The sequence below is a fragment of the Osmerus mordax genome, chromosome 10 (genome assembly GCF_038355195.1).
Source record: "Osmerus mordax isolate fOsmMor3 chromosome 10, fOsmMor3.pri, whole genome shotgun sequence".
NCBI lineage: Eukaryota > Metazoa > Chordata > Actinopteri > Osmeriformes > Osmeridae > Osmerus > Osmerus mordax.
Window position 1 is genome coordinate 88,377 of NC_090059.1, and position 25,062 is coordinate 113,438.

Genomic DNA, 25,062 nt, shown 5'->3' on the forward strand with positions numbered 1-25,062 from the left:
AGCCGCAGGACAAGCAGGGACGGAAGCGGAAAGCCCAGGCCAAAAGGCAACAGAATTGAAACAGCTACAGAAGAAGCAAAGACAAAACCTGCCTTACCCGCAGGCACGCACCTAACCCCAAAGCCAACCTCACCCTGCTTTTGTCACACGTCCATCAGGCTCTGCCCTCCCTCGGGCAAAGCCTCCCAAAAATACCACGTTCCACTCGTCGGCGCTCCCCTCCACGGAAGTCTTTAGTAAAAGGCGAAAGGCTTGTGCGTGCTGAAGGGGAACCAGAGCGTCGATTTGAAACGACCCAAACGGCCTACCCCCAACCCCTCCGTTGGCCCTGACTCACCCGTCCGCGGGGGCGAACCGGGGAGAACCGGGGCGAACCGCATCCTTCTCGGGAAAAAAAAGGCGCGGAAACGCCACGGGCCGCAGAGGGGCTCGGCCCGCCCGCTTGGCTTTTCTTTCCTTACCGCACTTTCTCCATTTCATTGATGGCTTTTTCTCCATTAAGATCCGTACGTGTTTATCGTATGCGCCTTCCAGCCAGTCCACTCCGTGTTGGTGTCGACTGACACGGCGATAAAAAACTCATTCCGATTGCCTTCCAGTTTTTCACCTCGGCCCCGCTGAATGTCAGCCAGCTCTCTCTCTCTCTCTCTCTCTCTCTCTCTCTCTCTCTCTCTCTCTCTCTCTCTCTCTGTCACTCACTCACTCAGTCACTCACTCAGTCACTCACTCACTCAGTCACTCACTTTTTTTTTTTTTTTTTTTTTTTTTTTTTTTTTTATATCTAAAAGGGCGGGAAAACGCCACCGGCCGACAGGGCTCCGCCCACACCCCCTTTTCACCCCGTTTTTTTGGTAGGGATCGCTTGTTCCGCTTTGTTGGGGGGCCCCCCCCTTTTGAGGGTTTTTTGACCCTCACCCCAAAAACCCTAGCCCTAACCTAAACCCCTCTCCCCCAAACCTCACTCATTCAGACATTCCCTCCTTCCCTCCCTCCTTCCTTCCTTCCTTCCTTCCCTCCCTCCCTCCCTCCCTCCCTCCCTCCCTCCCTCCCTCACTAGCTTTTCTCTTTGACACGCTTAGAAAGATTGCACCCTTCCCGGAGACGCTGCAATACCGGGGCGATGCGCGGAGCGGACGGAGCGAGCCCCTGTTCCGACTCCCTGTTGCAAAAATCCGTTTAATATGTTGTCCTCGCATGGAGGACATATCAGATATTAAACTGATAAGAACAGATACTACACTTGATCTTAGCCAAAAGGCCGAGAAGCGATGACCGCATTATCGGACGCCCCCGGCGCGCGGACCCTCCGTGCACCACCTGGGCCGCTCGGTCACCACACCGAGAACGGCCGAAACCACCAAAAGCCAAAACCAAAGCCGAGGCCAAAAGCCGCAGGACAAGCAGGGACGGAAGCGGAAAGCCCAGGCCAAAAGCCGCAGGACAAGCAGGGACGGAAGCGGAAAGCCCAGGCCAAAAGCCGCAGGACAAGCAGGGACGGAAGCGGAAAGCCCAGGCCAAAAGCCGCAGGACAAGCAGGGACGGAAGCGGAAAGCCCAGGCCAAAAGCCGCAGGACAAGCAGGGACGGAAGCGGAAAGCCCAGGCCAAAAGCCGCAGGACAAGCAGGGACGGAAGCGGAAAGCCCAGGCCAAAAGCCGCAGGACAAGCAGGGACGGAAGCGGAAAGCCCAGGCCAAAAGGCAACAGAATTGAAACAGCTACAGAAGAAGCAAAGACAAAACCTGCCTTACCCGCAGGCACGCACCTAACCCCAAAGCCAACCTCACCCTGCTTTTGTCACACGTCCATCAGGCTCTGCCCTCCCTCGGGCAAAGCCTCCCAAAAATACCACGTTCCACTCGTCGGCGCTCCCCTCCACGGAAGTCTTTAGTAAAAGGCGAAAGGCTTGTGCGTGCTGAAGGGGAACCAGAGCGTCGATTTGAAACGACCCAAACGGCCTACCCCCAACCCCTCCGTTGGCCCTGACTCACCCGTCCGCGGGGGCGAACCGGGGAGAACCGGGGCGAACCGCATCCTTCTCGGGAAAAAAAAGGCGCGGAAACGCCACGGGCCGCAGAGGGGCTCGGCCCGCCCGCTTGGCTTTTCTTTCCTTACCGCACTTTCTCCATTTCATTGATGGCTTTTTCTCCATTAAGATCCGTACGTGTTTATCGTATGCGCCTTCCAGCCAGTCCACTCCGTGTTGGTGTCGACTGACACGGCGATAAAAAACTCATTCCGATTGCCTTCCAGTTTTTCACCTCGGCCCCGCTGAATGTCAGCCAGCTCTCTCTCTCTCTCTCTCTCTCTCTCTCTCTCTCTCTCTCTCTCTCTCTCTCTCTGTCACTCACTCACTCAGTCACTCACTCAGTCACTCACTCACTCAGTCACTCACTTTTTTTTTTTTTTTTTTTTTTTTTTTTTTTTTTATATCTAAAAGGGCGGGAAAACGCCACCGGCCGACAGGGCTCCGCCCACACCCCCCTTTTCACCCCGTTTTTTTGGTAGGGATCGCTTGTTCCGCTTTGTTGGGGGGCCCCCCCCTTTTGAGGGTTTTTTGACCCTCACCCCAAAAACCCTAGCCCTAACCTAAACCCCTCTCCCCCAAACCTCACTCATTCAGACATTCCCTCCTTCCCTCCCTCCTTCCTTCCTTCCTTCCTTCCCTCCCTCCCTCCCTCCCTCCCTCCCTCCCTCCCTCCCTCCCTCCCTCCCTCCCTCCCTCCCTCACTAGCTTTTCTCTTTGACACGCTTAGAAAGATTGCACCCTTCCCGGAGACGCTGCAATACCGGGGCGATGCGCGGAGCGGACGGAGCGAGCCCCTGTTCCGACTCCCTGTTGCAAAAATCCGTTTAATATGTTGTCCTCGCATGGAGGACATATCAGATATTAAACTGATAAGAACAGATACTACACTTGATCTTAGCCAAAAGGCCGAGAAGCGATGACCGCATTATCGGACGCCCCCGGCGCGCGGACCCTCCGTGCACCACCTGGGCCGCTCGGTCACCACACCGAGAACGGCCGAAACCACCAAAAGCCAAAACCAAAGCCGAGGCCAAAAGCCGCAGGACAAGCAGGGACGGAAGCGGAAAGCCCAGGCCAAAAGCCGCAGGACAAGCAGGGACGGAAGCGGAAAGCCCAGGCCAAAAGCCGCAGGACAAGCAGGGACGGAAGCGGAAAGCCCAGGCCAAAAGCCGCAGGACAAGCAGGGACGGAAGCGGAAAGCCCAGGCCAAAAGCCGCAGGACAAGCAGGGACGGAAGCGGAAAGCCCAGGCCAAAAGCCGCAGGACAAGCAGGGACGGAAGCGGAAAGCCCAGGCCAAAAGCCGCAGGACAAGCAGGGACGGAAGCGGAAAGCCCAGGCCAAAAGCCGCAGGACAAGCAGGGACGGAAGCGGAAAGCCCAGGCCAAAAGGCAACAGAATTGAAACAGCTACAGAAGAAGCAAAGACAAAACCTGCCTTACCCGCAGGCACGCACCTAACCCCAAAGCCAACCTCACCCTGCTTTTGTCACACGTCCATCAGGCTCTGCCCTCCCTCGGGCAAAGCCTCCCAAAAATACCACGTTCCACTCGTCGGCGCTCCCCTCCACGGAAGTCTTTAGTAAAAGGCGAAAGGCTTGTGCGTGCTGAAGGGGAACCAGAGCGTCGATTTGAAACGACCCAAACGGCCTACCCCCAACCCCTCCGTTGGCCCTGACTCACCCGTCCGCGGGGGCGAACCGGGGAGAACCGGGGCGAACCGCATCCTTCTCGGGAAAAAAAAGGCGCGGAAACGCCACGGGCCGCAGAGGGGCTCGGCCCGCCCGCTTGGCTTTTCTTTCCTTACCGCACTTTCTCCATTTCATTGATGGCTTTTTCTCCATTAAGATCCGTACGTGTTTATCGTATGCGCCTTCCAGCCAGTCCACTCCGTGTTGGTGTCGACTGACACGGCGATAAAAAACTCATTCCGATTGCCTTCCAGTTTTTCACCTCGGCCCCGCTGAATGTCAGCCAGCTCTCTCTCTCTCTCTCTCTCTCTCTCTCTCTCTCTCTCTCTCTCTCTCTCTCTCTGTCACTCACTCACTCAGTCACTCACTCAGTCACTCACTCACTCAGTCACTCACTTTTTTTTTTTTTTTTTTTTTTTTTTTTTTTTTATATCTAAAAGGGCGGGAAAACGCCACCGGCCGACAGGGCTCCGCCCACACCCCCTTTTCACCCCGTTTTTTTGGTAGGGATCGCTTGTTCCGCTTTGTTGGGGGGCCCCCCCCTTTTGAGGGTTTTTTGACCCTCACCCCAAAAACCCTAGCCCTAACCTAAACCCCTCTCCCCCAAACCTCACTCATTCAGACATTCCCTCCTTCCCTCCCTCCTTCCTTCCTTCCTTCCTTCCCTCCCTCCCTCCCTCCCTCCCTCCCTCCCTCCCTCCCTCCCTCCCTCACTAGCTTTTCTCTTTGACACGCTTAGAAAGATTGCACCCTTCCCGGAGACGCTGCAATACCGGGGCGATGCGCGGAGCGGACGGAGCGAGCCCCTGTTCCGACTCCCTGTTGCAAAAATCCGTTTAATATGTTGTCCTCGCATGGAGGACATATCAGATATTAAACTGATAAGAACAGATACTACACTTGATCTTAGCCAAAAGGCCGAGAAGCGATGACCGCATTATCGGACGCCCCCGGCGCGCGGACCCTCCGTGCACCACCTGGGCCGCTCGGTCACCACACCGAGAACGGCCGAAACCACCAAAAGCCAAAACCAAAGCCGAGGCCAAAAGCCGCAGGACAAGCAGGGACGGAAGCGGAAAGCCCAGGCCAAAAGCCGCAGGACAAGCAGGGACGGAAGCGGAAAGCCCAGGCCAAAAGCCGCAGGACAAGCAGGGACGGAAGCGGAAAGCCCAGGCCAAAAGCCGCAGGACAAGCAGGGACGGAAGCGGAAAGCCCAGGCCAAAAGCCGCAGGACAAGCAGGGACGGAAGCGGAAAGCCCAGGCCAAAAGCCGCAGGACAAGCAGGGACGGAAGCGGAAAGCCCAGGCCAAAAGCCGCAGGACAAGCAGGGACGGAAGCGGAAAGCCCAGGCCAAAAGCCGCAGGACAAGCAGGGACGGAAGCGGAAAGCCCAGGCCAAAAGGCAACAGAATTGAAACAGCTACAGAAGAAGCAAAGACAAAACCTGCCTTACCCGCAGGCACGCACCTAACCCCAAAGCCAACCTCACCCTGCTTTTGTCACACGTCCATCAGGCTCTGCCCTCCCTCGGGCAAAGCCTCCCAAAAATACCACGTTTTCCACTCGTCGGCGCTCCCCTCCACGGAAGTCTTTAGTAAAAGGCGAAAGGCTTGTGCGTGCTGAAGGGGAACCAGAGCGTCGATTTGAAACGACCCAAACGGCCTACCCCCAACCCCTCCGTTGGCCCTGACTCACCCGTCCGCGGGGGCGAACCGGGGAGAACCGGGGCGAACCGCATCCTTCTCGGGAAAAAAAAGGCGCGGAAACGCCACGGGCCGCAGAGGGGCTCGGCCCGCCCGCTTGGCTTTTCTTTCCTTACCGCACTTTCTCCATTTCATTGATGGCTTTTTCTCAGATCCGTACGTGTTTATCGTATGCGCCTTCCAGCCAGTCCACTCCGTGTTGGTGTCGACTGACACGGCGATAAAAAACTCATTCCGATTGCCTTCCAGTTTTTCACCTCGGCCCCGCTGAATGTCAGCCAGCTCTCTCTCTCTCTCTCTCTCTCTCTCTCTCTCTCTCTCTCTCTCTCTCTCTCTGTCACTCACTCACTCAGTCACTCACTCAGTCACTCACTCACTCAGTCACTCACTTTTTTTTTTTTTTTTTTTTTTTTTTTTTTTTTTATATCTAAAAGGGCGGGAAAACGCCACCGGCCGACAGGGCTCCGCCCACACCCCCTTTTCACCCCGTTTTTTTGGTAGGGATCGCTTGTTCCGCTTTGTTGGGGGGCCCCCCCCTTTTGAGGGTTTTTTGACCCTCACCCCAAAAACCCTAGCCCTAACCTAAACCCCTCTCCCCCAAACCTCACTCATTCAGACATTCCCTCCTTCCCTCCCTCCTTCCTTCCTTCCTTCCTTCCCTCCCTCCCTCCCTCCCTCCCTCCCTCCCTCCCTCCCTCCCTCACTAGCTTTTCTCTTTGACACGCTTAGAAAGATTGCACCCTTCCCGGAGACGCTGCAATACCGGGGCGATGCGCGGAGCGGACGGAGCGAGCCCCTGTTCCGACTCCCTGTTGCAAAAATCCGTTTAATATGTTGTCCTCGCATGGAGGACATATCAGATATTAAACTGATAAGAACAGATACTACACTTGATCTTAGCCAAAAGGCCGAGAAGCGATGACCGCATTATCGGACGCCCCCGGCGCGCGGACCCTCCGTGCACCACCTGGGCCGCTCGGTCACCACACCGAGAACGGCCGAAACCACCAAAAGCCAAAACCAAAGCCGAGGCCAAAAGCCGCAGGACAAGCAGGGACGGAAGCGGAAAGCCCAGGCCAAAAGCCGCAGGACAAGCAGGGACGGAAGCGGAAAGCCCAGGCCAAAAGCCGCAGGACAAGCAGGGACGGAAGCGGAAAGCCCAGGCCAAAAGCCGCAGGACAAGCAGGGACGGAAGCGGAAAGCCCAGGCCAAAAGCCGCAGGACAAGCAGGGACGGAAGCGGAAAGCCCAGGCCAAAAGCCGCAGGACAAGCAGGGACGGAAGCGGAAAGCCCAGGCCAAAAGCCGCAGGACAAGCAGGGACGGAAGCGGAAAGCCCAGGCCAAAAGCCGCAGGACAAGCAGGGACGGAAGCGGAAAGCCCAGGCCAAAAGGCAACAGAATTGAAACAGCTACAGAAGAAGCAAAGACAAAACCTGCCTTACCCGCAGGCACGCACCTAACCCCAAAGCCAACCTCACCCTGCTTTTGTCACACGTCCATCAGGCTCTGCCCTCCCTCGGGCAAAGCCTCCCAAAAATACCACGTTCCACTCGTCGGCGCTCCCCTCCACGGAAGTCTTTAGTAAAAGGCGAAAGGCTTGTGCGTGCTGAAGGGGAACCAGAGCGTCGATTTGAAACGACCCAAACGGCCTACCCCCAACCCCTCCGTTGGCCCTGACTCACCCGTCCGCGGGGGCGAACCGGGGAGAACCGGGGCGAACCGCATCCTTCTCGGGAAAAAAAAGGCGCGGAAACGCCACGGGCCGCAGAGGGGCTCGGCCCGCCCGCTTGGCTTTTCTTTCCTTACCGCACTTTCTCCATTTCATTGATGGCTTTTTCTCCATTAAGATCCGTACGTGTTTATCGTATGCGCCTTCCAGCCAGTCCACTCCGTGTTGGTGTCGACTGACACGGCGATAAAAAACTCATTCCGATTGCCTTCCAGTTTTTCACCTCGGCCCCGCTGAATGTCAGCCAGCTCTCTCTCTCTCTCTCTCTCTCTCTCTCTCTCTCTCTCTCTCTCTCTCTCTCTGTCACTCACTCACTCAGTCACTCACTCAGTCACTCACTCACTCAGTCACTCACTTTTTTTTTTTTTTTTTTTTTTTTTTTTTTTTTATATCTAAAAGGGCGGGAAAACGCCACCGGCCGACAGGGCTCCGCCCACACCCCCTTTTCACCCCGTTTTTTTGGTAGGGATCGCTTGTTCCGCTTTGTTGGGGGGCCCCCCCCTTTTGAGGGTTTTTTGACCCTCACCCCAAAAACCCTAGCCCTAACCTAAACCCCTCTCCCCCAAACCTCACTCATTCAGACATTCCCTCCTTCCCTCCCTCCTTCCTTCCTTCCTTCCTTCCCTCCCTCCCTCCCTCCCTCCCTCCCTCCCTCCCTCCCTCCCTCACTAGCTTTTCTCTTTGACACGCTTAGAAAGATTGCACCCTTCCCGGAGACGCTGCAATACCGGGGCGATGCGCGGAGCGGACGGAGCGAGCCCCTGTTCCGACTCCCTGTTGCAAAAATCCGTTTAATATGTTGTCCTCGCATGGAGGACATATCAGATATTAAACTGATAAGAACAGATACTACACTTGATCTTAGCCAAAAGGCCGAGAAGCGATGACCGCATTATCGGACGCCCCCGGCGCGCGGACCCTCCGTGCACCACCTGGGCCGCTCGGTCACCACACCGAGAACGGCCGAAACCACCAAAAGCCAAAACCAAAGCCGAGGCCAAAAGCCGCAGGACAAGCAGGGACGGAAGCGGAAAGCCCAGGCCAAAAGCCGCAGGACAAGCAGGGACGGAAGCGGAAAGCCCAGGCCAAAAGCCGCAGGACAAGCAGGGACGGAAGCGGAAAGCCCAGGCCAAAAGCCGCAGGACAAGCAGGGACGGAAGCGGAAAGCCCAGGCCAAAAGCCGCAGGACAAGCAGGGACGGAAGCGGAAAGCCCAGGCCAAAAGCCGCAGGACAAGCAGGGACGGAAGCGGAAAGCCCAGGCCAAAAGCCGCAGGACAAGCAGGGACGGAAGCGGAAAGCCCAGGCCAAAAGGCAACAGAATTGAAACAGCTACAGAAGAAGCAAAGACAAAACCTGCCTTACCCGCAGGCACGCACCTAACCCCAAAGCCAACCTCACCCTGCTTTTGTCACACGTCCATCAGGCTCTGCCCTCCCTCGGGCAAAGCCTCCCAAAAATACCACGTTCCACTCGTCGGCGCTCCCCTCCACGGAAGTCTTTAGTAAAAGGCGAAAGGCTTGTGCGTGCTGAAGGGGAACCAGAGCGTCGATTTGAAACGACCCAAACGGCCTACCCCCAACCCCTCCGTTGGCCCTGACTCACCCGTCCGCGGGGGCGAACCGGGGAGAACCGGGGCGAACCGCATCCTTCTCGGGAAAAAAAAGGCGCGGAAACGCCACGGGCCGCAGAGGGGCTCGGCCCGCCCGCTTGGCTTTTCTTTCCTTACCGCACTTTCTCCATTTCATTGATGGCTTTTTCTCCATTAAGATCCGTACGTGTTTATCGTATGCGCCTTCCAGCCAGTCCACTCCGTGTTGGTGTCGACTGACACGGCGATAAAAAACTCATTCCGATTGCCTTCCAGTTTTTCACCTCGGCCCCGCTGAATGTCAGCCAGCTCTCTCTCTCTCTCTCTCTCTCTCTCTCTCTCTCTCTCTCTCTCTCTCTCTCTGTCACTCACTCACTCAGTCACTCACTCAGTCACTCACTCACTCAGTCACTCACTTTTTTTTTTTTTTTTTTTTTTTTTTTTTTTTTTATATCTAAAAGGGCGGGAAAACGCCACCGGCCGACAGGGCTCCGCCCACACCCCCTTTTCACCCCGTTTTTTTGGTAGGGATCGCTTGTTCCGCTTTGTTGGGGGGCCCCCCCCTTTTGAGGGTTTTTTGACCCTCACCCCAAAAACCCTAGCCCTAACCTAAACCCCTCTCCCCCAAACCTCACTCATTCAGACATTCCCTCCTTCCCTCCCTCCTTCCTTCCTTCCTTCCTTCCCTCCCTCCCTCCCTCCCTCCCTCCCTCCCTCCCTCCCTCCCTCACTAGCTTTTCTCTTTGACACGCTTAGAAAGATTGCACCCTTCCCGGAGACGCTGCAATACCGGGGCGATGCGCGGAGCGGACGGAGCGAGCCCCTGTTCCGACTCCCTGTTGCAAAAATCCGTTTAATATGTTGTCCTCGCATGGAGGACATATCAGATATTAAACTGATAAGAACAGATACTACACTTGATCTTAGCCAAAAGGCCGAGAAGCGATGACCGCATTATCGGACGCCCCCGGCGCGCGGACCCTCCGTGCACCACCTGGGCCGCTCGGTCACCACACCGAGAACGGCCGAAACCACCAAAAGCCAAAACCAAAGCCGAGGCCAAAAGCCGCAGGACAAGCAGGGACGGAAGCGGAAAGCCCAGGCCAAAAGCCGCAGGACAAGCAGGGACGGAAGCGGAAAGCCCAGGCCAAAAGCCGCAGGACAAGCAGGGACGGAAGCGGAAAGCCCAGGCCAAAAGCCGCAGGACAAGCAGGGACGGAAGCGGAAAGCCCAGGCCAAAAGCCGCAGGACAAGCAGGGACGGAAGCGGAAAGCCCAGGCCAAAAGCCGCAGGACAAGCAGGGACGGAAGCGGAAAGCCCAGGCCAAAAGCCGCAGGACAAGCAGGGACGGAAGCGGAAAGCCCAGGCCAAAAGCCGCAGGACAAGCAGGGACGGAAGCGGAAAGCCCAGGCCAAAAGGCAACAGAATTGAAACAGCTACAGAAGAAGCAAAGACAAAACCTGCCTTACCCGCAGGCACGCACCTAACCCCAAAGCCAACCTCACCCTGCTTTTGTCACACGTCCATCAGGCTCTGCCCTCCCTCGGGCAAAGCCTCCCAAAAATACCACGTTCCACTCGTCGGCGCTCCCCTCCACGGAAGTCTTTAGTAAAAGGCGAAAGGCTTGTGCGTGCTGAAGGGGAACCAGAGCGTCGATTTGAAACGACCCAAACGGCCTACCCCCAACCCCTCCGTTGGCCCTGACTCACCCGTCCGCGGGGGCGAACCGGGGAGAACCGGGGCGAACCGCATCCTTCTCGGGAAAAAAAAGGCGCGGAAACGCCACGGGCCGCAGAGGGGCTCGGCCCGCCCGCTTGGCTTTTCTTTCCTTACCGCACTTTCTCCATTTCATTGATGGCTTTTTCTCCATTAAGATCCGTACGTGTTTATCGTATGCGCCTTCCAGCCAGTCCACTCCGTGTTGGTGTCGACTGACACGGCGATAAAAAACTCATTCCGATTGCCTTCCAGTTTTTCACCTCGGCCCCGCTGAATGTCAGCCAGCTCTCTCTCTCTCTCTCTCTCTCTCTCTCTCTCTCTCTCTCTCTCTCTCTCTCTGTCACTCACTCACTCAGTCACTCACTCAGTCACTCACTCACTCAGTCACTCACTTTTTTTTTTTTTTTTTTTTTTTTTTTTTTTTTATATCTAAAAGGGCGGGAAAACGCCACCGGCCGACAGGGCTCCGCCCACACCCCCTTTTCACCCCGTTTTTTTGGTAGGGATCGCTTGTTCCGCTTTGTTGGGGGGCCCCCCCCTTTTGAGGGTTTTTTGACCCTCACCCCAAAAACCCTAGCCCTAACCTAAACCCCTCTCCCCCAAACCTCACTCATTCAGACATTCCCTCCTTCCCTCCCTCCTTCCTTCCTTCCTTCCTTCCCCTCCCTCCCTCCCTCCCTCCCTCCCTCCCTCCCTCCCTCCCTCCCTCCCTCCCTCCCTCCCTCCCTCACTAGCTTTTCTCTTTGACACGCTTAGAAAGATTGCACCCTTCCCGGAGACGCTGCAATACCGGGGCGATGCGCGGAGCGGACGGAGCGAGCCCCTGTTCCGACTCCCTGTTGCAAAAATCCGTTTAATATGTTGTCCTCGCATGGAGGACATATCAGATATTAAACTGATAAGAACAGATACTACACTTGATCTTAGCCAAAAGGCCGAGAAGCGATGACCGCATTATCGGACGCCCCCGGCGCGCGGACCCTCCGTGCACCACCTGGGCCGCTCGGTCACCACACCGAGAACGGCCGAAACCACCAAAAGCCAAAACCAAAGCCGAGGCCAAAAGCCGCAGGACAAGCAGGGACGGAAGCGGAAAGCCCAGGCCAAAAGCCGCAGGACAAGCAGGGACGGAAGCGGAAAGCCCAGGCCAAAAGCCGCAGGACAAGCAGGGACGGAAGCGGAAAGCCCAGGCCAAAAGCCGCAGGACAAGCAGGGACGGAAGCGGAAAGCCCAGGCCAAAAGCCGCAGGACAAGCAGGGACGGAAGCGGAAAGCCCAGGCCAAAAGCCGCAGGACAAGCAGGGACGGAAGCGGAAAGCCCAGGCCAAAAGCCGCAGGACAAGCAGGGACGGAAGCGGAAAGCCCAGGCCAAAAGCCGCAGGACAAGCAGGGACGGAAGCGGAAAGCCCAGGCCAAAAGCCGCAGGACAAGCAGGGACGGAAGCGGAAAGCCCAGGCCAAAAGCCGCAGGACAAGCAGGGACGGAAGCGGAAAGCCCAGGCCAAAAGCCGCAGGACAAGCAGGGACGGAAGCGGAAAGCCCAGGCCAAAAGGCAACAGAATTGAAACAGCTACAGAAGAAGCAAAGACAAAACCTGCCTTACCCGCAGGCACGCACCTAACCCCAAAGCCAACCTCACCCTGCTTTTGTCACACGTCCATCAGGCTCTGCCCTCCCTCGGGCAAAGCCTCCCAAAAATACCACGTTCCACTCGTCGGCGCTCCCCTCCACGGAAGTCTTTAGTAAAAGGCGAAAGGCTTGTGCGTGCTGAAGGGGAACCAGAGCGTCGATTTGAAACGACCCAAACGGCCTACCCCCAACCCCTCCGTTGGCCCTGACTCACCCGTCCGCGGGGGCGAACCGGGGAGAACCGGGGCGAACCGCATCCTTCTCGGGAAAAAAAAGGCGCGGAAACGCCACGGGCCGCAGAGGGGCTCGGCCCGCCCGCTTGGCTTTTCTTTCCTTACCGCACTTTCTCCATTTCATTGATGGCTTTTTCTCCATTAAGATCCGTACGTGTTTATCGTATGCGCCTTCCAGCCAGTCCACTCCGTGTTGGTGTCGACTGACACGGCGATAAAAAACTCATTCCGATTGCCTTCCAGTTTTTCACCTCGGCCCCGCTGAATGTCAGCCAGCTCTCTCTCTCTCTCTCTCTCTCTCTCTCTCTCTCTCTCTCTCTCTCTCTCTCTGTCACTCACTCACTCAGTCACTCACTCAGTCACTCACTCACTCAGTCACTCACTTTTTTTTTTTTTTTTTTTTTTTTTTTTTTTTTTATATCTAAAAGGGCGGGAAAACGCCACCGGCCGACAGGGCTCCGCCCACACCCCCTTTTCACCCCGTTTTTTTGGTAGGGATCGCTTGTTCCGCTTTGTTGGGGGGCCCCCCCCTTTTGAGGGTTTTTTGACCCTCACCCCAAAAACCCTAGCCCTAACCTAAACCCCTCTCCCCCAAACCTCACTCATTCAGACATTCCCTCCTTCCCTCCCTCCTTCCTTCCTTCCTTCCTTCCCTCCCTCCCTCCCTCCCTCCCTCCCTCCCTCCCTCCCTCCCTCCCTCCCTCCCTCCCTCCCTCACTAGCTTTTCTCTTTGACACGCTTAGAAAGATTGCACCCTTCCCGGAGACGCTGCAATACCGGGGCGATGCGCGGAGCGGACGGAGCGAGCCCCTGTTCCGACTCCCTGTTGCAAAAATCCGTTTAATATGTTGTCCTCGCATGGAGGACATATCAGATATTAAACTGATAAGAACAGATACTACACTTGATCTTAGCCAAAAGGCCGAGAAGCGATGACCGCATTATCGGACGCCCCCGGCGCGCGGACCCTCCGTGCACCACCTGGGCCGCTCGGTCACCACACCGAGAACGGCCGAAACCACCAAAAGCCAAAACCAAAGCCGAGGCCAAAAGCCGCAGGACAAGCAGGGACGGAAGCGGAAAGCCCAGGCCAAAAGCCGCAGGACAAGCAGGGACGGAAGCGGAAAGCCCAGGCCAAAAGCCGCAGGACAAGCAGGGACGGAAGCGGAAAGCCCAGGCCAAAAGCCGCAGGACAAGCAGGGACGGAAGCGGAAAGCCCAGGCCAAAAGCCGCAGGACAAGCAGGGACGGAAGCGGAAAGCCCAGGCCAAAAGCCGCAGGACAAGCAGGGACGGAAGCGGAAAGCCCAGGCCAAAAGCCGCAGGACAAGCAGGGACGGAAGCGGAAAGCCCAGGCCAAAAGCCGCAGGACAAGCAGGGACGGAAGCGGAAAGCCCAGGCCAAAAGCCGCAGGACAAGCAGGGACGGAAGCGGAAAGCCCAGGCCAAAAGGCAACAGAATTGAAACAGCTACAGAAGAAGCAAAGACAAAACCTGCCTTACCCGCAGGCACGCACCTAACCCCAAAGCCAACCTCACCCTGCTTTTGTCACACGTCCATCAGGCTCTGCCCTCCCTCGGGCAAAGCCTCCCAAAAATACCACGTTCCACTCGTCGGCGCTCCCCTCCACGGAAGTCTTTAGTAAAAGGCGAAAGGCTTGTGCGTGCTGAAGGGGAACCAGAGCGTCGATTTGAAACGACCCAAACGGCCTACCCCCAACCCCTCCGTTGGCCCTGACTCACCCGTCCGCGGGGGCGAACCGGGGAGAACCGGGGCGAACCGCATCCTTCTCGGGAAAAAAAAGGCGCGGAAACGCCACGGGCCGCAGAGGGGCTCGGCCCGCCCGCTTGGCTTTTCTTTCCTTACCGCACTTTCTCCATTTCATTGATGGCTTTTTCTCCATTAAGATCCGTACGTGTTTATCGTATGCGCCTTCCAGCCAGTCCACTCCGTGTTGGTGTCGACTGACACGGCGATAAAAAACTCATTCCGATTGCCTTCCAGTTTTTCACCTCGGCCCCGCTGAATGTCAGCCAGCTCTCTCTCTCTCTCTCTCTCTCTCTCTCTCTCTCTCTCTCTCTCTCTCTGTCACTCACTCACTCAGTCACTCACTCAGTCACTCACTCACTCAGTCACTCACTTTTTTTTTTTTTTTTTTTTTTTTTTTTTTTTTATATCTAAAAGGGCGGGAAAACGCCACCGGCCGACAGGGCTCCGCCCACACCCCCTTTTCACCCCGTTTTTTTGGTAGGGATCGCTTGTTCCGCTTTGTTGGGGGGCCCCCCCCTTTTGAGGGTTTTTTGACCCTCACCCCAAAAACCCTAGCCCTAACCTAAACCCCTCTCCCCCAAACCTCACTCATTCAGACATTCCCTCCTTCCCTCCCTCCTTCCTTCCTTCCTTCCTTCCCTCCCTCCCTCCCTCCCTCCCTCCCTCCCTCCCTCCCTCCCTCACTAGCTTTTCTCTTTGACACGCTTAGAAAGATTGCACCCTTCCCGGAGACGCTGCAATACCGGGGCGATGCGCGGAGCGGACGGAGCGAGCCCCTGTTCCGACTCCCTGTTGCAAAAATCCGTTTAATATGTTGTCCTCGCATGGAGGACATATCAGATATTAAACTGATAAGAACAGATACTACACTTGATCTTAGCCAAAAGGCCGAGAAGCGATGACCGCATTATCGGACGCCCCCGGCGCGCGGACCCTCCGTGCACCACCTGGGCCGCTCGGTCACCACACCGAGAACGGCCGAAACCACCAAAAGCCAAAACCAAAGCCGAGGCCAAAAGCCGCAGGACAAGCAGGGACGGAAGCGGAAAGCCCAGGCCAAAAGCCGCAGGACAAGCAGGGACGGAAGCGGAAAGCCCAGGCCAAAAGCCGCAGGACAAGCAGGGACGGAAGCGGAAAGCCCAGGCCAAAAGCCGCAGGACAAGCAGGGACGGAAGCGGAAAGCCCAGGCCAAAAGCCGCAGGACAAGCAGGGACGGAAGCGGAAAGCCCAGGCCAAAAGCCGCAGGACAAGCAGGGACGGAAGCGGAAAGCCCAGGCCAAAAGCCGCAGGACAAGCAGGGACGGAAGCGGAAAGCCCAGGCCAAAAGCCGCAGGACAAGCAGGGACGGAAGCGGAAAGCCCAGGCCAAAAGCCGCAGGACAAGCAGGGACGGAAGCGGAAAGCCCAGGCCAAAAGGCAACAGAATTGAAACAGCTACAGAAGAAGCAAAGACAAAACCTGCCTTACCCGCAGGCACGCACCTAACCCCAAAGCCAACCTCACCCTGCTTTTGTCACACGTCCATCAGGCTCTGCCCTCCCTCGGGCAAAGCCTCCCAAAAATACCACGTTCCACTCGTCGGCGCTCCCCTCCACGGAAGTCTTTAGTAAAAGGCGAAAGGCTTGTGCGTGCTGAAGGGGAACCAGAGCGTCGATTTGAAACGACCCAAACGGCCTACCCCCAACCCCTCCGTTGGCCCTGACTCACCCGTCCGCGGGGGCGAACCGGGGAGAACCGGGGCGAACCGCATCCTTCTCGGGAAAAAAAAGGCGCGGAAACGCCACGGGCCGCAGAGGGGCTCGGCCCGCCCGCTTGGCTTTTCTTTCCTTACCGCACTTTCTCCATTTCATTGATGGCTTTTTCTCCATTAAGATCCGTACGTGTTTATCGTATGCGCCTTCCAGCCAGTCCACTCCGTGTTGGTGTCGACTGACACGGCGATAAAAAACTCATTCCGATTGCCTTCCAGTTTTTCACCTCGGCCCCGCTGAATGTCAGCCAGCTCTCTCTCTCTCTCTCTCTCTCTCTCTCTCTCTCTCTCTCTCTCTCTCTCTCTGTCACTCACTCACTCAGTCACTCACTCAGTCACTCACTCACTCAGTCACTCACTTTTTTTTTTTTTTTTTTTTTTTTTTTTTTTTTATATCTAAAAGGGCGGGAAAACGCCACCGGCCGACAGGGCTCCGCCCACACCCCCTTTTCACCCCGTTTTTTTGGTAGGGATCGCTTGTTCCGCTTTGTTGGGGGGCCCCCCCCTTTTGAGGGTTTTTTGACCCTCACCCCAAAAACCCTAGCCCTAACCTAAACCCCTCTCCCCCAAACCTCACTCATTCAGACATTCCCTCCTTCCCTCCCTCCTTCCTTCCTTCCTTCCTTCCCTCCCTCCCTCCCTCCCTCCCTCCCTCCCTCCCTCCCTCCCTCCCTCCCTCCCTCCCTCACTAGCTTTTCTCTTTGACACGCTTAGAAAGATTGCACCCTTCCCGGAGACGCTGCAATACCGGGGCGATGCGCGGAGCGGACGGAGCGAGCCCCTGTTCCGACTCCCTGTTGCAAAAATCCGTTTAATATGTTGTCCTCGCATGGAGGACATATCAGATATTAAACTGATAAGAACAGATACTACACTTGATCTTAGCCAAAAGGCCGAGAAGCGATGACCGCATTATCGGACGCCCCCGGCGCGCGGACCCTCCGTGCACCACCTGGGCCGCTCGGTCACCACACCGAGAACGGCCGAAACCACCAAAAGCCAAAACCAAAGCCGAGGCCAAAAGCCGCAGGACAAGCAGGGACGGAAGCGGAAAGCCCAGGCCAAAAGCCGCAGGACAAGCAGGGACGGAAGCGGAAAGCCCAGGCCAAAAGCCGCAGGACAAGCAGGGACGGAAGCGGAAAGCCCAGGCCAAAAGCCGCAGGACAAGCAGGGACGGAAGCGGAAAGCCCAGGCCAAAAGCCGCAGGACAAGCAGGGACGGAAGCGGAAAGCCCAGGCCAAAAGCCGCAGGACAAGCAGGGACGGAAGCGGAAAGCCCAGGCCAAAAGCCGCAGGACAAGCAGGGACGGAAGCGGAAAGCCCAGGCCAAAAGCCGCAGGACAAGCAGGGACGGAAGCGGAAAGCCCAGGCCAAAAGCCGCAGGACAAGCAGGGACGGAAGCGGAAAGCCCAGGCCAAAAGGCAACAGAATTGAAACAGCTACAGAAGAAGCAAAGACAAAACCTGCCTTACCCGCAGGCACGCACCTAACCCCAAAGCCAACCTCACCCTGCTTTTGTCACACGTCCATCAGGCTCTGCCCTCCCTCGGGCAAAGCCTCCCAAAAATACCACGTTCCACTCGTCGGCGCTCCCCTCCACGGAAGTCTTTAGTAAAAGGCGAAAGGCTTGTGCGTGCTGAAGGGGAACCAGAGCGTCGATTTGAAACGACCCAAACGGCCTACCCCCAACCCCTCCGTTGGCCCTGACTCACCCGTCCGCGGGGGCGAACCGGGGAGAACCGGGGCGAACCGCATCCTTCTCGGGAAAAAAAAGGCGCGGAAACGCCACGGGCCGCAGAGGGGCTCGGCCCGCCCGCTTGGCTTTTCTTTCCTTACCGCACTTTCTCCATTTCATTGATGGCTTTTTCTCCATTAAGATCCGTACGTGTTTATCGTATGCGCCTTCCAGCCAGTCCACTCCGTGTTGGTGTCGACTGACACGGCGATAAAAAACTCATTCCGATTGCCTTCCAGTTTTTCACCTCGGCCCCGCTGAATGTCAGCCAGCTCTCTCTCTCTCTCTCTCTCTCTCTCTCTCTCTCTCTCTCTCTCTCTCTCTCTGTCACTCACTCACTCAGTCACTCACTCAGTCACTCACTCACTCAGTCACTCACTTTTTTTTTTTTTTTTTTTTTTTTTTTTTTTATATCTAAAAGGGCGGGAAAACGCCACCGGCCGACAGGGCTCCGCCCACACCCCCTTTTCACCCCGTTTTTTTGGTAGGGATCGCTTGTTCCGCTTTGTTGGGGGGCCCCCCCCTTTTGAGGGTTTTTTGACCCTCACCCCAAAAACCCTAGCCCTAACCTAAACCCCTCTCCCCCAAACCTCACTCATTCAGACATTCCCTCCTTCCCTCCCTCCTTCCTTCCTTCCTTCCCTCCCTCCCTCCCTCCCTCCCTCCCTCCCTCCCTCCCTCCCTCACTAGCTTTTCTCTTTGACACGCTTAGAAAGATTGCACCCTTCCCGGAGACGCTGCAATACCGGGGCGATGCGCGGAGCGGACGGAGCGAGCCCCTGTTCCGACTCCCTGTTGCAAAAATCCGTTTAATATGTTGTCCTCGCATGGAGGACATATCAGATATTAAACTGATAAGAACAGATACTACACTTGATCTTAGCCAAAAGGCCGAGAAGCGATGACCGCATTATCGGACGCCCCCGGCGCGCGGACCCTCCGTGCACCACCTGGGCCGCTCGGTCACCACACCGAGAACGGCCGAAACCACCAAAAGCCAAAACCAAAGCCGAGGCCAAAAGCCGCAGGACAAGCAGGGACGGAAGCGGAAAGCCCAGGCCAAAAGCCGCAGGACAAGCAGGGACGGAAGCGGAAAGCCCAGGCCAAAAGCCGCAGGACAAGCAGGGACGGAAGCGGAAAGCCCAGGCCAAAAGCCGCAGGACAAGCAGGGACGGAAGCGGAAAGCCCAGGCCAAAAGCCGCAGGACAAGCAGGGACGGAAGCGGAAAGCCCAGGCCAAAAGCCGCAGGACAAGCAGGGACGGAAGCGGAAAGCCCAGGCCAAAAGCCGCAGGACAAGCAGGGACGGAAGCGGAAAGCCCAGGCCAAAAGCCGCAGGACAAGCAGGGACGGAAGCGGAAAGCCCAGGCCAAAAGGCAACAGAATTGAAACAGCTACAGAAGAAGCAAAGACAAAACCTGCCTTACCCGCAGGCACGCACCTAACCCCAAAGCCAACCTCACCCTGCTTTTGTCACACGTCCATCAGGCTCTGCCCTCCCTCGGGCAAAGCCTCCCAAAAATACCACGTTCCACTCGTCGGCGCTCCCCTCCACGGAAGTCTTTAGTAAAAGGCGAAAGGCTTGTGCGTGCTGAAGGGGAACCAGAGCGTCGATTTGAAACGACCCAAACGGCCTACCCCCAACCCCTCCGTTGGCCCTGACTCACCCGTCCGCGGGGGCGAACCGGGGAGAACCGGGGCGAACCGCATCCTTCTCGGGAAAAAAAAGGCGCGGAAACGCCACGGGCCGCAGAGGGGCTCGGCCCGCCCGCTTGGCTTTTCTTTCCTTACCGCACTTTCTCCATTTCATTGATGGCTTTTTCTCCATTAAGATCCGTACGTGTTTATCGTATGCGCCTTCCAGCCAGTCCACTCCGTGTTGGTGTCGACTGACACGGCGATAAAAAACTCATTCCGATTGCCTTCCAGTTTTTCACCTCGGCCCCGCTGAATGTCAGCCAGCTCTCTCTCTCTCTCTCTCTCTCTCTCTCTCTCTCTCTCTCTCTCTCTCTCTCTGTCACTCACTCACTCAGTCACTCACTCAGTCACTCACTCACTCAGTCACTCACTTTTTTTTTTTTTTTTTTTTTTTTTTTTTTTTTATATCTAAAAGGGCGGGAAAACGCCACCGGCCGACAGGGCTCCGCCCACACCCCCTTTTCACCCCGTTTTTTTGGTAGGGATCGCTTGTTCCGCTTTGTTGGGGGGCCCCCCCCTTTTGAGGGTTTTTTGACCCTCACCCCAAAAACCCTAGCCCTAACCTAAACCCCTCTCCCCCAAACCTCACTCATTCAGACATTCCCTCCTTCCCTCCCTCCTTCCTTCCTTCCTTCCTTCCCTCCCTCCCTCCCTCCCTCCCTCCCTCCCTCCCTCCCTCCCTCCCTCCCTCCCTCCCTCCCTCCCTCCCTCACTAGCTTTTCTCTTTGACACGCTTAGAAAGATTGCACCCTTCCCGGAGACGCTGCAATACCGGGGCGATGCGCGGAGCGGACGGAGCGAGCCCCTGTTCCGACTCCCTGTTGCAAAAATCCGTTTAATATGTTGTCCTCGCATGGAGGACATATCAGATATTAAACTGATAAGAACAGATACTACACTTGATCTTAGCCAAAAGGCCGAGAAGCGATGACCGCATTATCGGACGCCCCCGGCGCGCGGACCCTCCGTGCACCACCTGGGCCGCTCGGTCACCACACCGAGAACGGCCGAAACCACCAAAAGCCAAAACCAAAGCCGAGGCCAAAAGCCGCAGGACAAGCAGGGACGGAAGCGGAAAGCCCAGGCCAAAAGCCGCAGGACAAGCAGGGACGGAAGCGGAAAGCCCAGGCCAAAAGCCGCAGGACAAGCAGGGACGGAAGCGGAAAGCCCAGGCCAAAAGCCGCAGGACAAGCAGGGACGGAAGCGGAAAGCCCAGGCCAAAAGCCGCAGGACAAGCAGGGACGGAAGCGGAAAGCCCAGGCCAAAAGCCGCAGGACAAGCAGGGACGGAAGCGGAAAGCCCAGGCCAAAAGCCGCAGGACAAGCAGGGACGGAAGCGGAAAGCCCAGGCCAAAAGCCGCAGGACAAGCAGGGACGGAAGCGGAAAGCCCAGGCCAAAAGCCGCAGGACAAGCAGGGACGGAAGCGGAAAGCCCAGGCCAAAAGCCGCAGGACAAGCAGGGACGGAAGCGGAAAGCCCAGGCCAAAAGCCGCAGGACAAGCAGGGACGGAAGCGGAAAGCCCAGGCCAAAAGGCAACAGAATTGAAACAGCTACAGAAGAAGCAAAGACAAAACCTGCCTTACCCGCAGGCACGCACCTAACCCCAAAGCCAACCTCACCCTGCTTTTGTCACACGTCCATCAGGCTCTGCCCTCCCTCGGGCAAAGCCTCCCAAAAATACCACGTTCCACTCGTCGGCGCTCCCCTCCACGGAAGTCTTTAGTAAAAGGCGAAAGGCTTGTGCGTGCTGAAGGGGAACCAGAGCGTCGATTTGAAACGACCCAAACGGCCTACCCCCAACCCCTCCGTTGGCCCTGACTCACCCGTCCGCGGGGGCGAACCGGGGAGAACCGGGGCGAACCGCATCCTTCTCGGGAAAAAAAAGGCGCGGAAACGCCACGGGCCGCAGAGGGGCTCGGCCCGCCCGCTTGGCTTTTCTTTCCTTACCGCACTTTCTCCATTTCATTGATGGCTTTTTCTCCATTAAGATCCGTACGTGTTTATCGTATGCGCCTTCCAGCCAGTCCACTCCGTGTTGGTGTCGACTGACACGGCGATAAAAAACTCATTCCGATTGCCTTCCAGTTTTTCACCTCGGCCCCGCTGAATGTCAGCCAGCTCTCTCTCTCTCTCTCTCTCTCTCTCTCTCTCTCTCTCTCTCTCTCTCTCTCTCTGTCACTCACTCACTCAGTCACTCACTCAGTCACTCACTCACTCAGTCACTCACTTTTTTTTTTTTTTTTTTTTTTTTTTTTTTTTTTATATCTAAAAGGGCGGGAAAACGCCACCGGCCGACAGGGCTCCGCCCACACCCCCTTTTCACCCCGTTTTTTTGGTAGGGATCGCTTGTTCCGCTTTGTTGGGGGGCCCCCCCCTTTTGAGGGTTTTTTGACCCTCACCCCAAAAACCCTAGCCCTAACCTAAACCCCTCTCCCCCAAACCTCACTCATTCAGACATTCCCTCCTTCCCTCCCTCCTTCCTTCCTTCCTTCCTTCCCTCCCTCCCTCCCTCCCTCCCTCCCTCCCTCCCTCCCTCACTAGCTTTTCTCTTTGACACGCTTAGAAAGATTGCACCCTTCCCGGAGACGCTGCAATACCGGGGCGATGCGCGGAGCGGACGGAGCGAGCCCCTGTTCCGACTCCCTGTTGCAAAAATCCGTTTAATATGTTGTCCTCGCATGGAGGACATATCAGATATTAAACTGATAAGAACAGATACTACACTTGATCTTAGCCAAAAGGCCGAGAAGCGATGACCGCATTATCGGACGCCCCCGGCGCGCGGACCCTCCGTGCACCACCTGGGCCGCTCGGTCACCACACCGAGAACGGCCGAAACCACCAAAAGCCAAAACCAAAGCCGAGGCCAAAAGCCGCAGGACAAGCAGGGACGGAAGCGGAAAGCCCAGGCCAAAAGCCGCAGGACAAGCAGGGACGGAAGCGGAAAGCCCAGGCCAAAAGCCGCAGGACAAGCAGGGACGGAAGCGGAAAGCCCAGGCCAAAAGCCGCAGGACAAGCAGGGACGGAAGCGGAAAGCCCAGGCCAAAAGCCGCAGGACAAGCAGGGACGGAAGCGGAAAGCCCAGGCCAAAAGCCGCAGGACAAGCAGGGACGGAAGCGGAAAGCCCAGGCCAAAAGCCGCAGGACAAGCAGGGACGGAAGCGGAAAGCCCAGGCCAAAAGCCGCAGGACAAGCAGGGACGGAAGCGGAAAGCCCAGGCCAAAAGGCAACAGAATTGAAACAGCTACAGAAGAAGCAAAGACAAAACCTGCCTTACCCGCAGGCACGCACCTAACCCCAAAGCCAACCTCACCCTGCTTTTGTCACACGTCCATCAGGCTCTGCCCTCCCTCGGGCAAAGCCTCCCAAAAATACCACGTTCCACTCGTCGGCGCTCCCCTCCACGGAAGTCTTTAGTAAAAGGCGAAAGGCTTGTGCGTGCTGAAGGGGAACCAGAGCGTCGATTTGAAACGACCCAAACGGCCTACCCCCAACCCCTCCGTTGGCCCTGACTCACCCGTCCGCGGGGGCGAACCGGGGAGAACCGGGGCGAACCGCATCCTTCTCGGGAAAAAAAAGGCGCGGAAACGCCACGGGCCGCAGAGGGGCTCGGCCCGCCCGCTTGGCTTTTCTTTCCTTACCGCACTTTCTCCATTTCATTGATGGCTTTTTCTCCATTAAGATCCGTACGTGTTTATCGTATGCGCCTTCCAGCCAGTCCACTCCGTGTTGGTGTCGACTGACACGGCGATAAAAAACTCATTCCGATTGCCTTCCAGTTTTTCACCTCGGCCCCGCTGAATGTCAGCCAGCTCTCTCTCTCTCTCTCTCTCTCTCTCTCTCTCTCTCTCTCTCTCTCTCTCTCTGTCACTCACTCACTCAGTCACTCACTCAGTCACTCACTCACTCAGTCACTCACTTTTTTTTTTTTTTTTTTTTTTTTTTTTTTTTTTATATCTAAAAGGGCGGGAAAACGCCACCGGCCGACAGGGCTCCGCCCACACCCCCTTTTCACCCCGTTTTTTTGGTAGGGATCGCTTGTTCCGCTTTGTTGGGGGGCCCCCCCCTTTTGAGGGTTTTTTGACCCTCACCCCAAAAACCCTAGCCCTAACCTAAACCCCTCTCCCCCAAACCTCACTCATTCAGACATTCCCTCCTTCCCTCCCTCCTTCCTTCCTTCCTTCCTTCCCTCCCTCCCTCCCTCCCTCCCTCCCTCCCTCCCTCCCTCCCTCCCTCCCTCCCTCCCTCCCTCCCTCCCTCCCTCCCTCACTAGCTTTTCTCTTTGACACGCTTAGAAAGATTGCACCCTTCCCGGAGACGCTGCAATACCGGGGCGATGCGCGGAGCGGACGGAGCGAGCCCCTGTTCCGACTCCCTGTTGCAAAAATCCGTTTAATATGTTGTCCTCGCATGGAGGACATATCAGATATTAAACTGATAAGAACAGATACTACACTTGATCTTAGCCAAAAGGCCGAGAAGCGATGACCGCATTATCGGACGCCCCCGGCGCGCGGACCCTCCGTGCACCACCTGGGCCGCTCGGTCACCACACCGAGAACGGCCGAAACCACCAAAAGCCAAAACCAAAGCCGAGGCCAAAAGCCGCAGGACAAGCAGGGACGGAAGCGGAAAGCCCAGGCCAAAAGCCGCAGGACAAGCAGGGACGGAAGCGGAAAGCCCAGGCCAAAAGCCGCAGGACAAGCAGGGACGGAAGCGGAAAGCCCAGGCCAAAAGCCGCAGGACAAGCAGGGACGGAAGCGGAAAGCCCAGGCCAAAAGCCGCAGGACAAGCAGGGACGGAAGCGGAAAGCCCAGGCCAAAAGCCGCAGGACAAGCAGGGACGGAAGCGGAAAGCCCAGGCCAAAAGCCGCAGGACAAGCAGGGACGGAAGCGGAAAGCCCAGGCCAAAAGCCGCAGGACAAGCAGGGACGGAAGCGGAAAGCCCAGGCCAAAAGCCGCAGGACAAGCAGGGACGGAAGCGGAAAGCCCAGGCCAAAAGCCGCAGGACAAGCAGGGACGGAAGCGGAAAGCCCAGGCCAAAAGCCGCAGGACAAGCAGGGACGGAAGCGGAAAGCCCAGGCCAAAAGGCAACAGAATTGAAACAGCTACAGAAGAAGCAAAGACAAAACCTGCCTTACCCGCAGGCACGCACCTAACCCCAAAGCCAACCTCACCCTGCTTTTGTCACACGTCCATCAGGCTCTGCCCTCCCTCGGGCAAAGCCTCCCAAAAATACCACGTTCCACTCGTCGGCGCTCCCCTCCACGGAAGTCTTTAGTAAAAGGCGAAAGGCTTGTGCGTGCTGAAGGGGAACCAGAGCGTCGATTTGAAACGACCCAAACGGCCTACCCCCAACCCCTCCGTTGGCCCTGACTCACCCGTCCGCGGGGGCGAACCGGGGAGAACCGGGGCGAACCGCATCCTTCTCGGGAAAAAAAAGGCGCGGAAACGCCACGGGCCGCAGAGGGGCTCGGCCCGCCCGCTTGGCTTTTCTTTCCTTACCGCACTTTCTCCATTTCATTGATGGCTTTTTCTCCATTAAGATCCGTACGTGTTTATCGTATGCGCCTTCCAGCCAGTCCACTCCGTGTTGGTGTCGACTGACACGGCGATAAAAAACTCATTCCGATTGCCTTCCAGTTTTTCACCTCGGCCCCGCTGAATGTCAGCCAGCTCTCTCTCTCTCTCTCTCTCTCTCTCTCTCTCTCTCTCTCTCTCTCTCTCTCTGTCACTCACTCACTCAGTCACTCACTCAGTCACTCACTCACTCAGTCACTCACTTTTTTTTTTTTTTTTTTTTT

General features: G+C 56.8%; 28 non-coding genes and 1 pseudogene across 28 annotated transcripts; all 29 read right to left on the bottom strand.

Annotated features, from left to right (window-relative positions):
* Positions 1-163: 163 nt before the first annotated feature.
* Positions 164-281, bottom strand: LOC136951114 (U5 spliceosomal RNA). The gene has a single exon (XR_010877607.1). It is a non-coding gene; the product is annotated as a U5 spliceosomal RNA (small nuclear RNA).
* A 798-nt stretch (positions 282-1,079) lies between these two features.
* Positions 1,080-1,270, bottom strand: LOC136951094 (U2 spliceosomal RNA). The gene has a single exon (XR_010877594.1). It is a non-coding gene; the product is annotated as a U2 spliceosomal RNA (small nuclear RNA).
* Positions 1,271-1,814: 544 nt separating this feature from the next.
* LOC136951116 (U5 spliceosomal RNA) lies at positions 1,815-1,932 on the bottom strand. The gene has a single exon (XR_010877608.1). It is a non-coding gene; the product is annotated as a U5 spliceosomal RNA (small nuclear RNA).
* An 821-nt stretch (positions 1,933-2,753) lies between these two features.
* On the bottom strand, positions 2,754-2,944 carry LOC136951106 (U2 spliceosomal RNA). Its single transcript, XR_010877599.1, has one exon. It is a non-coding gene; the product is annotated as a U2 spliceosomal RNA (small nuclear RNA).
* Positions 2,945-3,532: 588 nt separating this feature from the next.
* LOC136951117 (U5 spliceosomal RNA) lies at positions 3,533-3,650 on the bottom strand. Its single transcript, XR_010877609.1, has one exon. It is a non-coding gene; the product is annotated as a U5 spliceosomal RNA (small nuclear RNA).
* Positions 3,651-4,453: 803 nt separating this feature from the next.
* LOC136951118 (U2 spliceosomal RNA) lies at positions 4,454-4,644 on the bottom strand. Its single transcript, XR_010877610.1, has one exon. It is a non-coding gene; the product is annotated as a U2 spliceosomal RNA (small nuclear RNA).
* Positions 4,645-5,232: 588 nt separating this feature from the next.
* On the bottom strand, positions 5,233-5,352 carry LOC136951102 (U5 spliceosomal RNA; annotated as a pseudogene).
* A 793-nt stretch (positions 5,353-6,145) lies between these two features.
* LOC136951130 (U2 spliceosomal RNA) lies at positions 6,146-6,336 on the bottom strand. Its single transcript, XR_010877621.1, has one exon. It is a non-coding gene; the product is annotated as a U2 spliceosomal RNA (small nuclear RNA).
* A 588-nt stretch (positions 6,337-6,924) lies between these two features.
* LOC136951119 (U5 spliceosomal RNA) lies at positions 6,925-7,042 on the bottom strand. The gene has a single exon (XR_010877611.1). It is a non-coding gene; the product is annotated as a U5 spliceosomal RNA (small nuclear RNA).
* A 797-nt stretch (positions 7,043-7,839) lies between these two features.
* Positions 7,840-8,030, bottom strand: LOC136951142 (U2 spliceosomal RNA). The gene has a single exon (XR_010877632.1). It is a non-coding gene; the product is annotated as a U2 spliceosomal RNA (small nuclear RNA).
* A 544-nt stretch (positions 8,031-8,574) lies between these two features.
* LOC136951120 (U5 spliceosomal RNA) lies at positions 8,575-8,692 on the bottom strand. Its single transcript, XR_010877612.1, has one exon. It is a non-coding gene; the product is annotated as a U5 spliceosomal RNA (small nuclear RNA).
* A 798-nt stretch (positions 8,693-9,490) lies between these two features.
* On the bottom strand, positions 9,491-9,681 carry LOC136951155 (U2 spliceosomal RNA). The gene has a single exon (XR_010877644.1). It is a non-coding gene; the product is annotated as a U2 spliceosomal RNA (small nuclear RNA).
* Positions 9,682-10,269: 588 nt separating this feature from the next.
* On the bottom strand, positions 10,270-10,387 carry LOC136951121 (U5 spliceosomal RNA). Its single transcript, XR_010877613.1, has one exon. It is a non-coding gene; the product is annotated as a U5 spliceosomal RNA (small nuclear RNA).
* Positions 10,388-11,209: 822 nt separating this feature from the next.
* LOC136951167 (U2 spliceosomal RNA) lies at positions 11,210-11,400 on the bottom strand. Its single transcript, XR_010877655.1, has one exon. It is a non-coding gene; the product is annotated as a U2 spliceosomal RNA (small nuclear RNA).
* Positions 11,401-12,120: 720 nt separating this feature from the next.
* LOC136951122 (U5 spliceosomal RNA) lies at positions 12,121-12,238 on the bottom strand. The gene has a single exon (XR_010877614.1). It is a non-coding gene; the product is annotated as a U5 spliceosomal RNA (small nuclear RNA).
* Positions 12,239-13,056: 818 nt separating this feature from the next.
* LOC136951178 (U2 spliceosomal RNA) lies at positions 13,057-13,247 on the bottom strand. Its single transcript, XR_010877666.1, has one exon. It is a non-coding gene; the product is annotated as a U2 spliceosomal RNA (small nuclear RNA).
* Positions 13,248-13,879: 632 nt separating this feature from the next.
* LOC136951123 (U5 spliceosomal RNA) lies at positions 13,880-13,997 on the bottom strand. The gene has a single exon (XR_010877615.1). It is a non-coding gene; the product is annotated as a U5 spliceosomal RNA (small nuclear RNA).
* A 793-nt stretch (positions 13,998-14,790) lies between these two features.
* Positions 14,791-14,981, bottom strand: LOC136951190 (U2 spliceosomal RNA). The gene has a single exon (XR_010877677.1). It is a non-coding gene; the product is annotated as a U2 spliceosomal RNA (small nuclear RNA).
* A 632-nt stretch (positions 14,982-15,613) lies between these two features.
* On the bottom strand, positions 15,614-15,731 carry LOC136951124 (U5 spliceosomal RNA). Its single transcript, XR_010877616.1, has one exon. It is a non-coding gene; the product is annotated as a U5 spliceosomal RNA (small nuclear RNA).
* An 813-nt stretch (positions 15,732-16,544) lies between these two features.
* LOC136951201 (U2 spliceosomal RNA) lies at positions 16,545-16,735 on the bottom strand. The gene has a single exon (XR_010877688.1). It is a non-coding gene; the product is annotated as a U2 spliceosomal RNA (small nuclear RNA).
* A 632-nt stretch (positions 16,736-17,367) lies between these two features.
* Positions 17,368-17,485, bottom strand: LOC136951125 (U5 spliceosomal RNA). Its single transcript, XR_010877617.1, has one exon. It is a non-coding gene; the product is annotated as a U5 spliceosomal RNA (small nuclear RNA).
* A 791-nt stretch (positions 17,486-18,276) lies between these two features.
* Positions 18,277-18,467, bottom strand: LOC136951213 (U2 spliceosomal RNA). Its single transcript, XR_010877699.1, has one exon. It is a non-coding gene; the product is annotated as a U2 spliceosomal RNA (small nuclear RNA).
* Positions 18,468-19,055: 588 nt separating this feature from the next.
* LOC136951127 (U5 spliceosomal RNA) lies at positions 19,056-19,173 on the bottom strand. Its single transcript, XR_010877618.1, has one exon. It is a non-coding gene; the product is annotated as a U5 spliceosomal RNA (small nuclear RNA).
* Positions 19,174-19,998: 825 nt separating this feature from the next.
* Positions 19,999-20,189, bottom strand: LOC136951225 (U2 spliceosomal RNA). Its single transcript, XR_010877710.1, has one exon. It is a non-coding gene; the product is annotated as a U2 spliceosomal RNA (small nuclear RNA).
* Positions 20,190-20,909: 720 nt separating this feature from the next.
* LOC136951128 (U5 spliceosomal RNA) lies at positions 20,910-21,027 on the bottom strand. The gene has a single exon (XR_010877619.1). It is a non-coding gene; the product is annotated as a U5 spliceosomal RNA (small nuclear RNA).
* A 796-nt stretch (positions 21,028-21,823) lies between these two features.
* Positions 21,824-22,014, bottom strand: LOC136951235 (U2 spliceosomal RNA). Its single transcript, XR_010877720.1, has one exon. It is a non-coding gene; the product is annotated as a U2 spliceosomal RNA (small nuclear RNA).
* A 588-nt stretch (positions 22,015-22,602) lies between these two features.
* Positions 22,603-22,720, bottom strand: LOC136951129 (U5 spliceosomal RNA). Its single transcript, XR_010877620.1, has one exon. It is a non-coding gene; the product is annotated as a U5 spliceosomal RNA (small nuclear RNA).
* Positions 22,721-23,554: 834 nt separating this feature from the next.
* Positions 23,555-23,745, bottom strand: LOC136951236 (U2 spliceosomal RNA). The gene has a single exon (XR_010877721.1). It is a non-coding gene; the product is annotated as a U2 spliceosomal RNA (small nuclear RNA).
* A 720-nt stretch (positions 23,746-24,465) lies between these two features.
* On the bottom strand, positions 24,466-24,583 carry LOC136951131 (U5 spliceosomal RNA). The gene has a single exon (XR_010877622.1). It is a non-coding gene; the product is annotated as a U5 spliceosomal RNA (small nuclear RNA).
* Positions 24,584-25,062: the final 479 nt, after the last annotated feature.